The sequence below is a fragment of the Lichenostomus cassidix genome, chromosome 2 (assembly GCF_008360975.1).
Source record: "Lichenostomus cassidix isolate B80296 chromosome 2, HeHo_3.0, whole genome shotgun sequence".
Lineage (NCBI taxonomy): Eukaryota > Metazoa > Chordata > Aves > Passeriformes > Meliphagidae > Lichenostomus > Lichenostomus cassidix.
The window spans coordinates 15,016,729-15,025,911 of record NC_139482.1 but is presented as its reverse complement, the minus strand read 5'-3'; the positions used below and the strand labels follow the sequence as shown (position 1 = coordinate 15,025,911).

At 40.4% G+C, this 9,183-nt stretch overlaps 1 long non-coding RNA gene across 1 annotated transcript; it reads right to left on the bottom strand.

The window, feature by feature from the left end:
- Positions 1-583: 583 nt before the first annotated feature.
- On the bottom strand, positions 584-8,870 carry LOC146440843 (uncharacterized). Its single transcript, XR_014850371.1, has 3 exons — positions 7,366-8,870; positions 5,601-6,838; positions 584-673 (listed from the first exon to the last, which is right to left on the bottom strand). It is a non-coding gene; the product is annotated as an uncharacterized LOC146440843 (long non-coding RNA).
- Positions 8,871-9,183: the final 313 nt, after the last annotated feature.

The following is a 9,183-nucleotide window of genomic DNA, read 5'->3' as shown; positions in this document are numbered from 1 at the left end:
TTGTTGAGGACACATTGTCAGGGTCTGTGAAAAATTCAGTACTGAGGTGCTTCTCTAGAAAAACTTGCCATCACATACATGTCTCATCTGGTCCTTTATCCTCATGCTAGATCACTCTGTCCCAACCCTTCTGCCATTGCAATGTCCCTAAATCTGAGTCCCTCACACAGCACATGCTAAGGAGTGAGTGTCCAGACCTGGCTGTTCATACAAAATGGCATAAAGAAGATTAAACGGTTTTCCTTACCCCTGCACATTTCCCTGGAAAAGAATATTCCTGCAGTGTTTTGAGATCCATGGAAAAGATCTCATTATTATTATTATATTATATTATTATTAACAGAAAGAATCTGTTAATAATAATTTATTACTGAAAAGCTATTGCTAAAGGCCTGTCAGTTTTTCCTTTGTGATTACATACACAGGAGTTTACCACAACGTTACAGAACATCTCCCCAGGCTGATACTTGGCAAACCATGTCCCACTTCTGAGCCATTAAATTTTTTATTTGTTTTCAGAAAACTGTTTATGTTAACCAGTTTTAACCTGAAAAGTGAAGAAACAGAACCAAAACAGTAATACCTGGATTGTAAATCTGCACCCTGGTGATTTACAATGAAGTGACTGTCTGGATTAGACTGACTATTGTTCTAGCAACACTCCACATCACCACTGAAAGGGACAGAAAAAATAAATAAAAGGATAGAAGAGATATTTTCTTTTCTATGAGGGCATGGAAAATCATGGTAGCCTAGCACCCATTCTCAGCTACAACTTTTTCCCTGGAGCAAGTATGAATCATGCAGACAGGAGCACAAATAAATCTTCCTGCAGACGAACTTGTGTCTACAAGGTTCTCATTTAGTTTGTCTTTGCCAACCAGTCAGAGTGAGAAAATACAGTAGCTGTTCAGTGAGGTGAGGAATGGTCACCTTTTAACTACAAGAAATTAATTTGTAAAAATGGTTTTAAAGAAAGAAATAGGGCTTGCTCTTTCTGGCAATATGACATGATCTGCACAGGCAGTGTCATGGAGATGCTTCCTGTGTGCTGCTTTTCAATGCTCCCTGTGTCCTGGGGCATCAGAGCAACTCGGCCTATTACTCATATGTTCTTTTCCTGAGCAGCTTGGCTTGGATGGGTGGTTTCTGCAAGGATGGCATTAGGAAAAGGACTCTCAAATGTCTGTGACCCATCAGTGACCACAGCAGTTCATCGTTGCACTTCGCATGTCCTGTAGGGAAACACCTCAGACTGATCCAGCCACCCAGGCCACCTTCTAGCAGCTCTGGCCTGGCTTTGGAGAAACACTAGGTAGGAGATGGAAGATACTGCTCTAGGCCCTGAGGCAACTAGAAGCAATTAAGTAGGATCAAACAGGAACAAAACAGGAATGGGAGAATTGTTTCTGTTGCTTTTACCAGCACTGGAGTGGAATCTGATTGTATTGTGTCCTATTTACTGACCTGACCAGAACAGAGATGGATGTCCAGATGAAATAAAGCAACTTTGTGTAATCAATTTCTGATTAAAAACAGCAGAGTGGGGATGGAGAAGCAGGGCCTGTGTGCAGCACTGTGGGTAACTGGCTGATGAGTGCTTGGATTTACTTTGCAGAGTGTTTGACCTTGGCTCAGCAGCAGTGCCCTCATCCTCAGCCATGCCGGTACAGAGCAGCTCAGAATGGGTCCTCTCATGCCACCTCAACAGCTCACACAGGTAGTAAAGATCATGATCATGCCTCCCTAACTTGCTCCTTAAATTTGCTATCCACACCTGGTGTGCCCCTGCCCATGGCAGGGGGTTTGGAACGAGATGACCTCTAGTGTCCCTTTCAACCCAAACCATTCTGTGATTCTGTCCTTCTGTGGTTGTATGACTTTGCAAAACCACCCCAATACTATATTAATCTCTGGGAACACTCACCAGGACCATATGAGTAGTCCCTTTATAAAATAACATTTTCTCTGCAGTGCATTTAAAAAACTGAACCTTGGTGGTAGAGAAAAATCAGGAGACTTTCACATGAGAATTTTGCAAAAAGGAACATGAAAATGGAATCTCTTTGTTAACCAGGAGAAGCAGAGGGAGCATCAGTCAGTCTGTGAGGTACAGGCAAAAAATAACTCTCAGAGGTATTTAGTGTTTTCTCTGTTTTCTATATGAAGACAATCCAGGATAAGTACAATGAAGTATGCAATACAATAAAAAATGCACAGCATCACTGAAGCCTCAGTGCAGAATTTTAATAGAACAAACCATTCTGCATTCACATTCAAAAATAGGTCAGTTCTTGTAACACACTATGACACTACTTTATGGGATGTTTGCCAGATTTCATATCTGAAAGCAGAAAATTATTTTAACTACTGTGGGGTTCAAAATTCTGCAAAATTCTTGACAACATTTTGGAAAGCCAGAGGTCAAAATTGCACTAAAACAGAAAGTGGTTGCCACTTCAGCAACCATCAGTCAGGACGGTATCAGTAGAGAGATGAAGGAAAGTCTAATTTCATTGTGATGCATGTAGAACACAATATTTCTCCATAATGAGCATTCACAATATTCTTACAAGATAAGCTTCTGTTGACCTGTAATATTTGAGGAGTGAAAGGAAAGACATAATTATTTCTGTTCTTTCCTAATTATTTTCTTAATTATTTCTGTAAAATCAAGAATTATTTAAGTTGTTGGTATGCTTGGACTAACCCAACAGAAAATGGAGCAAATATGTCAACAACAGCAAAGCTAATGACTGCAGGAGTCAACAAAAGCAGAGAAGACAAACAAGAGAGAAAACGGAGAATTCAGTACTTGGGAAAAGTGACCCAGAAGATAACATGGTCAACATTAAGGCCCCGCTCTAACAACATCTGCTGAAACCAGGAGTTTGAAATTGCTCTGCTGACAAACTGCAGCTTCAACAGTGGTGGTGCCAGAAGAAAAACCTCTGGCACAACAGGTACAGCACCATATTTCTGTAAAGGATGATAATAACCCAAACAAACTGAAACTGGGTCTAGCTATAAAATTAAAATTAAATGTAAAGAAATACACTCATTCTTCTAGGCTCTGGGCAGCTGGGGTGACCTTTGGAGCACCCTGATTTCTGCCAGATCACAGAACACAAATCCTGGTATTTCAGCTGGAGAAGGGTGCCTTTAAGGGCATTGGACTTACACAGAAGCTGCTAAAATGGTAATAGAAATTCATCAGTATAAACAAACTGAGCATGAACAGTGCTTGATAAAGAATGTCACCTTAAAACATCAAACTTTTTTCCTCCTTTTTCCTGCATCCTTTCTAGAAATTAAGAAAAATCAGGAAAAAACAGGTGAGAAAAACAGGGTGACACACACTATGTATCATACAAATATACCCAGACTACCTTCTTCAGCAAAAAGGCAAGATTTCTTCTAATCAAACCAAGTATGTAATTGGAAATGCTTCAGTCAGAAACTGAAAATAATCATGGTTTATACATATGTAAAATCAAAGCCGGTCACATTCTGCTATGAAATATCTGAAGATAATCTGGAACTTCTCAAGACTCATGAAATCTCCCAAGAAAAGAAGAGTGATCTGGACTTAGAAACACTCCAGAAAAGTTTAAGCTAAGTCTTGGTTCATTTAGCAGTTGAGCCACATTTCAGTTAGAAACAAAACATATTAAACAACTGAGAATGTCCTAAAAATATTATGTTTCAGCTGTAGTAACTGGCAGAAATTGTACTTCCATTTCCAGTAAGCTGTGTGAGTGTTGAAAGGATATTTTCAGGACTCAAAGCTATCCTTTCACCACAGAGGTTCAATATTACAGAGCAAATATCAGAAAATATTACTTCAGTTTTCTCAAACAAATTGCAGGAGAAGCATGTTTGTTTGACAATATTAGAGCATTAGCATATATTCTGCAAAATTACCATGTAAGAATGAATGATCAAAAAGATGATCAAAAAATGAATGATCAAAATTTTTTGTTTATACCTCTATTAGGATTAAAACCAACCTGAAAGAACAAACAAATGCTAAGTTTTTATTTTATTTTTCACACCATGAACCAACGCAAGAAAAAGAAACTAAAGGAAAGGCAGAACAAAATAAAACCTTGCTTGACTTCTGGATATATGTCCCCCCCAGATTCCCAAATTCTGCAGCCCTGCACAGTGAGACCATGGACTTTGCTGCAGCTGTGATTGTGATTCCCCACACTGGGAGGTTCATGCACACCAGCAAGGCTGAAGTTCAAAACACATCTTTATGAACCTGCTCACAAGCAAGGCAAAGCAGCTAGAAAGGTCCTTTCTCACACTCTCCATCTGGAAAAAGAAGGTCTACAGCTCAGTTCAGTAATTATTTTAATACTCAACACAATTACATTACACTAGAAAGCATCCAGAGAAGGAGTGATAAACGAATGAGGATATTTTTTAGCTGGGAACCACTTCACAGTAATTAGTTCCGGGTCTGTGTTTGACCAGTGTTACTCTGTGCATAGACTGAAACTTGAAAGAGTATTTGTATCAAAGCACACAGGTCCCCGAGCACACAGACCCCACTAAGCTCATTTCCTATCCAAGTGCAGTGTTCAGTTTAAAAGTTAATTCCTCCCCTACAGAGGTTATAGGCTACAGCAATATTCCCTCCTTTAACGAGGGGGAATACTGCTGTGCTGGGAAGATTTCCATGGCCAAATTAAATTCTGGAAGTACTTACTCCCAGCCTAGAGCCCATTCTGTGACCTCTCCTTGCCTCTCTTTATGGCCTGACCTCACCACAGCAGAGTTGAGCCCATGGCTGAGAACAAAGCCAGGGGCCCAGTGCTGCCCTTAGAGATGCTTAAGCAAATCTACCTTCTTGAGCAGGCTGCTCAGGTACTACTGAAGGTGCAGTTGGACCTCACTATTTGTAGTCTACCAGAGTGGACTGAAAATTATGTATATTAAGAGGGTCTTTTACCTTAGTGTGTCTATTCTTCCTTTTTTGTTGTTATTTTTTTTGGTTTTGGGGTTTTTTTGCTTTTGATTCTTGTGTCTTTCTGAGCTGTCAAGAAAATCTTTTCAGACTAACATTAAAAAAATAAATTAAAGGGAAAAGACAGAAAACTTCAGGCATTTTTTCATCAGATTGAACAAGTTTGACTATCCCTTAATGCTCATGTTAAAATACTAAAAACTGATGATAAATGAAAGTAAGGCTTTCTTAGCTGAGAGAAAGAATGTGAGTATATTTAGGAGAAGCAAGGGGTTCTATAAACAGATTAAATGATGTGCACTTTGTTTGAGAGCTTTCAACACAGTACACAAATTAAATATTTCCAGAAGTTCTGTTGGGCCTACATAACAGAGGTATTGTGGGCTCTTAAAATGACCTTTCAAATTTAAAAAAACACAAAGGTCTGTATACATAATGGAAAATGTGCCTTGATAAACATAAGGTACTTTGTTGACTGTGGTTGAAAACTGGCTATTGAAGGAATCTCACATGGACACAAAATGAGGCCTTGTTTTACTTGTTTTGTTTTGGTTTTTTTAATTTTACTTCTCTAGCAAGGTCATGGGGTTTACAGACATCTCATGTGGAAAATGGAAACTTGTACCACATCACACGAGCAAGCAGATCCAGTGCAGTTCTCCAGCGCACTCACTGGCCAGCTCTGTCACATTCTATCCTATGTATCTGCAGAAGAATGAGCATTCTCATCCAAAGACTCCATTCCCAGTGTCACAGCACTGCTGAACTGACCTCATGGAAGCTGCAGAGGAGATGCAGCCCACTCCACCCTCACTTCTTGCAGCCCTTGGGCAGCCTAGTCTATCAGCCTACGTTATTCAAACTTTCACCTTCATCCCAGATAGGCTAAAGAAATGCTTGAATTTTGTCAGCATCCCAGCTTCTCTCAGTAGAGGCAGAGGCAGATTTCTGTGTGCACAGAATCCCCTCTTCAGTGGACAGGTCTGGCCCTTCACCGCTTGACAGGAGAATAACTCAGGAATCACATAGATAAAGAAGGAGGATGCCTTGCCTGACATCCCCAGTGCTGATCCATCCCCACACTTTCAGACCTTTTGTTAAAGGTGTTGCATTTAGCCCTTGGCCTGAAAAGTAAAGGTTTATCTTCACACAATTTAGGGATGCTTCCTGACAGTTTCTGTGCTCAGTCTTATGTTTTGTAAAATGCACTGCATTTCAACTTGTATTTCTTTCCTTGTCTACAGCAGCCTTTCCTCTCCTGTGCTCTAGCCCCATTGTGCTGATACCACTTTGAGGAAAGAACTGTAAGCATGGCTCCCTCACCTTGCTCTGCTGTAACCTCATCATCCTGTCTCCAACTCACCACCACACTCAGGTAATGGCTTCTCCCAAAGCAAGAAAAAGTCCTCTTGATCCCCAGTAGTTTAATGCCTTGTAGTTCAGGGCATTAAACAAGGAAACGCAATGAGTGCTCTATGAGTAGTTTGCCTTGCCCTGTCTCCATGTCACTGTCTTTGAATGACCACTTTCATAAAGCATATTGGCATCTGCCTGTGAAAAACACTGCAGGTGAGGGAGGAAGAATTATTGTCGACTTACCTGCAGTTCTGGGAGGAGCAAGGAGCTATCTGAAGGGGGTTTGTGTTCCTGTGGTCTCCAAGGTGGATGTTGGTTTCCCTCTGTGGCAGTAACAATGCCTATTCAACAAGATCAACTGTCCAACTCATGGTTTTATTATTAAATTACAGACCTTGAAGTACTCAGAAACAGATTAGATCAAAAACAACTTGCTTTGCACATCACCATGGCAATTCCCCTTTTGCTGTCTAGTTATTTATGATTATGATGGCCTCTGCAATAAACCTTGAAATAGATAAAATATATAACCAAGTCAAAACAAATTACAGAAAATGAGTATCTTAACTGGCAGCATGTCCATCATCCTCTGCCCCAGAGTACCATTGTTGTCTGGGCCCCAAGAAGAAAAAAAGTATGGCCATGAGAACTAGCACAGAAGAAGAATTTAAATGCATTCATAAATGCAATCCACAAAATCCCCAGCCAGTTGCTGTGTTACCCTAAAATGCATCAGGATATTTTTGCTTTAAAATCCTCCAGATTCACAGAGTCCACCCTAAACCATCATGTATTGGGAATCAAAAAGTCCCCAGAATCTGATTGAGAGGTGTTGCAAAGCAATGTTATTCTAAGTAGTCTCTGCTTCTTGAGCAGCTCTTACTTGCACACCTTTCTTTGTGAAATTGTCCCTGGGTGACAACACCAGAGCTCCAGACCACATCGAGTGGCAAAGTCTCCCAACCCAGTTCTCTTCTCTCCCTGATTCTCAGCCCCTGGTCAAGAGCAGCAGCCAGCCAAACACAGATCCTGACCTGCCTCACAAAACACAAGCAGGCCAGAGGGCAGCCTCCTCCTCTTTCAGCTCAGTGTGAAGCAGGACTTGTTTCATATGAACTCCAAGGATGAATATTTCTCTATCTCTCCCTTTTTAAATGATTTTTAGTGTTGGCATCACAGCTATACCCAGGGATGCAGGCAGTAGGAAAGATCCACCCAAACAGATACCCCTATGACTGAGGGGAGGTTGTGTGTACAAAAATGGAACAGGTAGAACAAAGCCTGGAATTTTAGAACAAGCAATGTTATTTGGCATTGTAAACATGAGAACTGCTAAATCCCATCCAAAACATATGTGGCAGGTTCTATGCCCTGAAACACATCTTCCACACGCTCTGCTCCATTATGTTCCCAGAAGTTTCCCCAAAGCCCAGATTTCTGCATGTTTTTATGGATGTACTCAGTTCCAGGCAGGGTTGCTCTTGGGACTCATGCCCACATAGGCAGGCAAACAAGGATCTTCACAATCAAAGAAAAGCATTCACAATTCGTCCGCCTTTATTTTGCTGTTTATAAATATCCAGTTAAGAATTAGGGAAAAACCACTGTGTGGTTTAAGTAGCCAGTCTGCTACCACAAAAGATGAATAGTGAATAGCTGAAGTGAATGGTTCCCAGAAAACTCATAGTCTGAAAATGGTTTGCCTGTGTTATTCAGCAAATGCTTATGAATAATGAACAAGAAGTAAGGACGTGACCAGAGGATAGATTAAACTGACCAGGGTACCTTTCACATTTAAATATTTCTCATGCACTATACATATATATATATATAAATATATATATTGAGGTGTATTTACACACCTCACACTCTTGTGCAAGCATGCACAAACCAGAGCACTGTCAGCAGCGTATCATCTATCAGATGGTCATGAGCAAGGCTGATGGAAGTGCAGGAAATGACTGTCCACGGGTGCTGGAGTGCAACACTGCTGTGTCAACTACATTTTACTTTCTTGTTTCACCTGTCCCATATGTCCCAAGTTATGAGCATGGCCAGTATTCATATTGGAAACCTGATGGCTGTGCATCAGCAAGGCACATGGGTGTGAAAAAGGGACAAAACCTGACAAACTTCTTCACAGTGTTCCTTGTGATACTGATGATGCCAGAATGGTATCAGGTGAGAGCTGAGACAGAGCCATTTTGTGAGCACTGCCACTGAAATTTCCTGGCCAGAGACTGTCAGAGATGTTATCTACAAGGAATTCTGCCTCTCATCTCACAGATATTCTCCTCCTGCTGCAGTGATTTATCAGCCCTCGAAGGTAATCTGGCAGGGATTGTCACCTGCATAACATATAACAACAAATTGTCATAATAATTTCTTCAGAGCTACCATGCATATTACAAGACCTCTGTTTGCAAAACCCTTTGTGACAGCCCATGGTGAGAAGCCATCATAGGGTCAACCTTGAATAATACAAAAATATTTATTTTCCTATTAAGACATGCTTACTAGGTCACCAGACTCTGACAAAATCAGGCATAACTGGGTGAAAACCATCTTTCTTTCAACTGCCAACCAGAAAGAAGAATTTGGGGATGATTTTTTTTCCATTTTAAAATATAGATTGGTTTCAAAATGAAAATATATCAATATGCTTTCCAGGCACTGCCATAATTTTTCATCAAAATAACTTATCAAACTTGACCTAAATTGATTCAACTGCTCTAAAACTGCTGTGAATTTACATATTAACTAAAAATATTTTCTGCTCAGCTTCATCCAAAACATGTATAACACTTGTAAGAACTGGTGGGGGAAACTGTGACTAGGATACAGAAATATTT